This window comes from Lytechinus pictus, chromosome 14 (assembly GCF_037042905.1).
Source record: "Lytechinus pictus isolate F3 Inbred chromosome 14, Lp3.0, whole genome shotgun sequence".
NCBI lineage: Eukaryota > Metazoa > Echinodermata > Echinoidea > Temnopleuroida > Toxopneustidae > Lytechinus > Lytechinus pictus.
In genome coordinates, this window is record NC_087258.1 from 4,817,466 (window position 1) to 4,823,838 (window position 6,373).

The window sequence follows — 6,373 nt, forward strand, 5'->3', positions numbered from 1 at the left end:
ATAGACTTTGAAAGTTATGACCGCAATATGATAATTACCTCTAAAATGGCCAAAGTTCAATGATCTTAAATGACCTTTGACTTTCGTCATGTGACCTGAAACTTGCATGAGATGTTCAGTGATACTTGATGACTCTTATGTCCAAGTTTTATGAACTAGACCAATACACTTACACGGATATGATGGTAATTCAACAAATACCCCTAACATGGCTAAAGTTCATTGACCTTAAATGACCTTTGACCTTGGTCATGTGACCTGAAACTCGGAAGGGATGTTCAAAGATACTTGATTACTCATATGTCCAAGTTTCATGAATCAGATCCATAAACTTTTGAAGTTATGATGGTAATTCAACAGATACCCCCATTATGGCCAAAGTTCATTGACCTTTGACGTTGGTCATGTGACCTGAAATTCGCACAGGATGTTCAGTGATACTTGATTACTCTTATGTCCAAGTTTTATTAACTAGACCAATACACTTACACGGATATGATGGTAATTCAACAAATACCCCTAACATGGCTAAAGTTCATTGACCTTAAATGACCTTTGACCTTGGTCATGTGACGTGAAACTTAAGCAGGATTTTCAGTAATACTTGATTAACCTTATGTCCAAGTTTCATGAACTAGGTCCAATATTTTCTAAGTTATGATGAAATTTCAAAAACTTAACCTTAGGATAAGATTTTGATGTTTATTCTCCCAACATGGTCTAAGTTCATTGACCCTAAAATGGCCTAAATGACCTTTGACCTTGGTCATGCGACCTGAAACTAAGGCAGGATGTTCAGTAATACTTGATTAACCTTATGACCAATTTTCATGAACTAGGATCATATACTTTCTAAGTTATGGTGTCATTTCGAAAACTTAACCTTCGGTTAAGATTTGGTGTTGACGCCGCCGCACAGTGGGCCAGAATGAGTTGAAAGTGCGCCAAAATTATATTCCGTCTTATATTTTTACTGTAACATGTTGATTAAGGGTAATTTTGGGCGTAGAATCGACTGAACATAATTTAAAGCCGATATGACGTCACTTTGATACCAAATTTTGATTGGTTACTTAAAACCTATCTGTGAAAAGACAAATTACGCTAAACAATGTGGAGTATATAAACTTTGTGTAATATGTGTTGTTGGTTTATGCTTCTCACATGCCTATTAACAAGTGTGTATGAGATCCTGAAAAATAATTATATGGCATCAAAGTGATCATTAGATTAAAAAAATACTTAAAAATCTGAAAAATATTAACCGTGCTTTATCAAGCGGTGTAGACTTGGGTAAAACGCAGAGTATATAGGACCACAAATGTTTTACTGTGAGGAGGGCTTTTGGCTGAAATTATTCTACAAGTAAATTTTATCTCTGGAAGAGGGGCGGGTAGCCCTTATATGCGTTATCAACCTTTATTTTGTTTGCATTATGCCCGGAATTCATGTCTTTTTCATGGAATGGAAGGGGCCAGGGGGAATCGTCCTCGCCGTGCAAAAATGAACGGCAATGTACACCCCACACGGTGCGCTGCGATGACTGCGCGGTATAAAAATGACCGTTTTTGAACAGGTTTTGGGGGTGTTGTGCCAAGTAAAATCGGCTCTAACATGAAAACGGGCAAAAACGGGCAGCTAAATTTGGTATCGACTTAAAGCTTAGACATCTGGCAAAATGATGATAGAATTTAAACGGAAATCCACGGAAATATAAACGTTTCTAATGTAAATGGTAAAAACATGGATTATCAGCTTATTTCGAGGAATAATTGTTCTATAAACCTCCTGAAATGTGTCTTTTATCTAATTTGAACCATTTCACACGAAAAAAAGAATATATCAGGATTATGTGGGTGCCATTTCAGATTCCTACATGAAAAATCTCCCGTGAAATTGCTTGTTTTTCAACTAAGTTGTCATACACGCGGCATTTCGCAAAATGTCACATTATTTTTACGATTTGAGGTAGGAAATTAACAACCTTTATGCAAATTCCCGAACGAAATATTTTGGTGAAGTATTCTTCAAAGTGTTGTCTTTCAGCTGGGCATGACAAAAATTAAAAATCTGAAATTGCCCAAAATGACTTTTGGCGCACTTTTGTTTCGCCCCGGCCAAAGCGGCGCCTATATAGTCTCACTCCGCTTCGCAGGTGACACAAAAACACGGTTGCGTCCATTGCTTACATGTTCTTTCATTTAACGACGTTTCAGAACGCTGATCGTACGTAAACTTTTGTATTAAAACGTTTGATCAGAATCACGATCGTAAACGTGCATGACGTCAATACTACATGATTCCGGTGAGATGAAAACCCGCGGGCTTATACAGTTGCAATATGGTTCTATTACACGGAGTTACCTCCACGGAATTACCTCTCAACTCCCTCTGGTTTTAATAATGACCGTACATTTGCATGTGTGATTATCAAGTACATGAACTATCACTATCATGATGAATAAATAAATAAACGGAACACGGATATAAACACAGAGACTACACTACATGTAATCCCTTATCACAGGAAAACCAGGGATAGTTGTTCGGTGACGATCAAGTTCCAAAAGGGCACTAATCGTCCCAAACGGGCAAGAAATAGCAAAACTTATGATCACACGGTCTGCCTCTTGGCTCTGGCGCAGATAAGTTCTACCTAGAACACTTTCGGAAGTCACAATATTGTGTAATTATTGATTTGTCGGTTTACCTGGCGGGAAAATCTTCGCGAACGCAACATGGGGAGGCCTTTTTATATTAAGGTACTGAAAAAGGTACAGGAAATTGGAGGAAAGGAAGTACATAGGCGTACATGACTACATGTACTGCGCCTTTCTTTCTTTCCCTCTCTCTCTTTGGTCGGGGTCCTATAAACCCCGGTCCTAAACAGCACGGATGCAGTCGGAATTTATTCATCCGCAATTACTATTAATATTCCTGTACGTAACTTCTATTACATTTAAGATAATGGCACCTCTGAGCTTCGAACTCGTTGTTCCCAAACTCAATCTGATCATTAGAAACGGGGATATGCGAAAACAATATTTTCAATACATCTTTCAACATTATGACAATGGACCTTGAGCGCATCATGAACCCAATAAAATCGGATCATTGCTTCTCCAATATTGTATAAGAACCAACTTTAAAGTTCATCTCGGTGCTACTTTTTTACTTATTCTTTTTTATTGGGGTTTAAAAACATTGGGCTTCAAATTGTCTTCCCTTCCCAATTTGCCCTAATTGGTCTCACCTTGCTTTTTATACATGCTATATTTAAAATTTATTCACCAGCTTATTATATCTTTTAACATTTGGCTGTCCCTCAAAAGTTCAGTACACTACATAATACCAAACATATCACAGAGACACAGGTGACAAGAGGGACCTGCGGCTCATGTTTCCTTTTTTTTCTTCTTAAACTTCAAGTCAAATCGATGTACATGTAGTATGCCTTTAAGAACGAAAATCCAGAGAAATACCCCGTCTTAACAGACACCTTTCTGACTGCCCTACCGCGATAAAAGCAGGGCGAAAGAAATCGCACTGGGAGAAAAGCAGGACTGTGTCGGATGGATTTTTCCAAATTTCGGCCTGCTCAGATGCTCAGACCAGGGTGGAAGCGAGGTAGCAAAACAACTCTACCCTGCTAATGCCAGAACGCATGTTCTGTTAAAGGGATGGTCCGGGCTGAAAGTATCTATAGCTTTATAAATAGAGTAGAATTCACTGAGCAAAATGCCAAAAATTTCATCAAAATCGGATAACAAATAACAAAGTTATTGAATTTTAAAGTTTAGCAATATTTGGGGAAAACAGTCGTCATGAATATTCATTAGTTGGGCTGATGATGTCACATCTCCACTTGTTCTTTTGTATTTTATTATATGAAATGAGGTTTATTGAATTTTTTTCCTCCAAGAAGTAGAAAAATTGGAATGACAACTGATTTAGTGCATTAGATATTTATTGCTGCAACTTATTTCATTATAAGGGAGACATTTATTCACACAAGTATGAAATAATGAAAAAATTATGATTTTATGTAATAACATAAGAAAACGGAAAGTGGAGATGTGACATCATCAGCCCACCTTATGAATATTCATGACGACTGTTTTCACCAAATATTGCTTAACTTTAAACTTCAATAACTTTATTATTTGTTATCCGATTTTGATGAAATTTTCGGCATTTTGCTCAGTGAATTCTACTCTATGTATTAAGAAATAAATATTTTCAGCCCGGACCATCCCTTTAAGACGCGATCGGGGTGCAGTCTGTCTGAAAAGCTCTCCCCTCTTCCACTCCTTTCTCCTTTTTTCTCTCAATTCCTAATTTCCTCACCCTTCTTCATTTCCCTTCTCTTTTTCTTTCCCCCTCTTATTAAAGCATGTTTCTTCTTCTCTCTCTATCCTCTTCCTTTTTGCCTCCTCTCTCATTTCTCTTTTTACCCCTCTTTTCTCCCCTTTCTCCTTTCCGTTCTCTCCCCCTTTTATCTTTCCTTTTTTTGAAATTCCAAATCTCCCTTTCCCTTCATTCATTTTTCTTCCTCATTTCCTCTTCCCTTCCTTATCGTTTTTCTTCCCTCACCTTTCCTCTCCTCTCTTTCCTTCCTCTTCACTCCCATTTACTTTTCACTTCTCCTTTTCTTTCCCTTTAATAGTTTCGTCCTCTCTTCTTTCTCTCTCATATTTATTTTCTCTCCCTCTCCTTTTCTCATTTGCCATTTCTTCCGTCTTTCCCTTCTCTTTTCTTCCTTTCTTTCCACTCCCCCTTTCATGTTTTTTTTTCTTTTTCTTTCCTTTTCTTTCCCATCTTCCATACCTTTCTCTTCCTTCTCTCTCTCTCTCTCTCTCTCTCTATCCCCCTTTCCTTACCCCTCTCCCCTTTCTTTCTTTTCCTTCACTTTTTTCCTCTTTCCTTCCCCCTCTCCCCTTCTTTCTTTTACTTCTCCCATTTTCCAGATGGTTCTTCTGTCTCTGTCTTTTTTTGGAGGGGGGGGGGGCATTCATTACCATGGAAACTTTACAAGGGTAGGATTTTAAGTGACGGAGCAATCTCCTCATTGAGGAATTCCACTCCCTTTTCTACCCGCCCTCTGCCGGGACACTGTCTATTAAAACGGGGCTAAAGTGAAACTTTTTAAACAGGTGTCAGCACGGATTGCCATCTCCCAAGCTAGTGTAGCATGGAGCTCCATGGTTGGTGTCGGAGCTCCTCCCAACTCCCTGTTTTACGAATACTGATATATATTGTAAACACGGAGATTCAACTCGATGAAATACTATTATGAATCGACTCCGGCCTGGCAAATAAACCCTCATCAGCTGTTTGCCATCACCTGAACGACGGGGGGGGGGGGGGGGGGTTATTTACCATTTTACTGCAACATGAGGGAGCTGGGAAATATCTATCCACGGTTCAAAAAGTTACGCAATAGCGGTTGTCATGTTCCACAAAGACAACACTCCTTTTCATGCGGTTCAATCTCTGATTTGCATAATCCAAGCAAAGGGCATGAAGGGGCAAGGGAGATAACGGAATAAAGGGTGGAATTTATAACACGCTCCTAATGCAAGTACTTTGTCCGTGTTTTTTTTGGCCTCTCTCTCTCTTATCCAATTAGGCATGCCTAATATGAAACGTTGCAAAAAAGTCAAGGGAAATTGGAAGAGTTTTGCATGTTCTCGAGTGTTGTAAGTCGCGATATGAAGGGTATTGTTTTGAAAGAAAAAAAAAAGTGAACGTGTACATGTAAATAATAATTTAGAACCCACCCCCCCCCCCGTCAAATTGAGTTTACAAGGTTCGGGCTTATTGCACGACCCTCCCCCACTAGCGTACCTACATGTAAGGGGGGCAGACTGCCCCCCTGACGAGTCACAATTGAATTCATACAGGGGACGCATCCCTGCCCCCCCTTTTTTTTTTGCTTGTCAAATTTTTTCTGGTAAGAAATCTTTTTTTGTTGTTGAAGACCTTTTTTTTTGCTTGTCAAATTTTTTTCTGGTAAGAAATCATTTGGGGGGGGGGGGGTTGAAGACCTTTTTTTGTGGGGGGGGGGGGCTTGTCAAAAAAATGTTCGCGAACGAAATATCCTCCAAAAAATTTGCCCCCCTTCTGGAAAATCCTAGGTACGCCAGTGCCCTCCCCCAACAGAATCCTCCTTGGTATCTTCGTCTATGATCTCGCAATGGACACTACTAGTACTACATTTACACAAACCAGCGTTGCAATCGGTCATCGCACCCAAACGTATGACGCCCGGTATGACGCATCCCATTATCATCCATCACCGCGATGACTTTCATGCAGTTTCTTTGAAAATCATGACCGAACTCTCCACAAGTGTTTTCTCCTCGCCTACAAG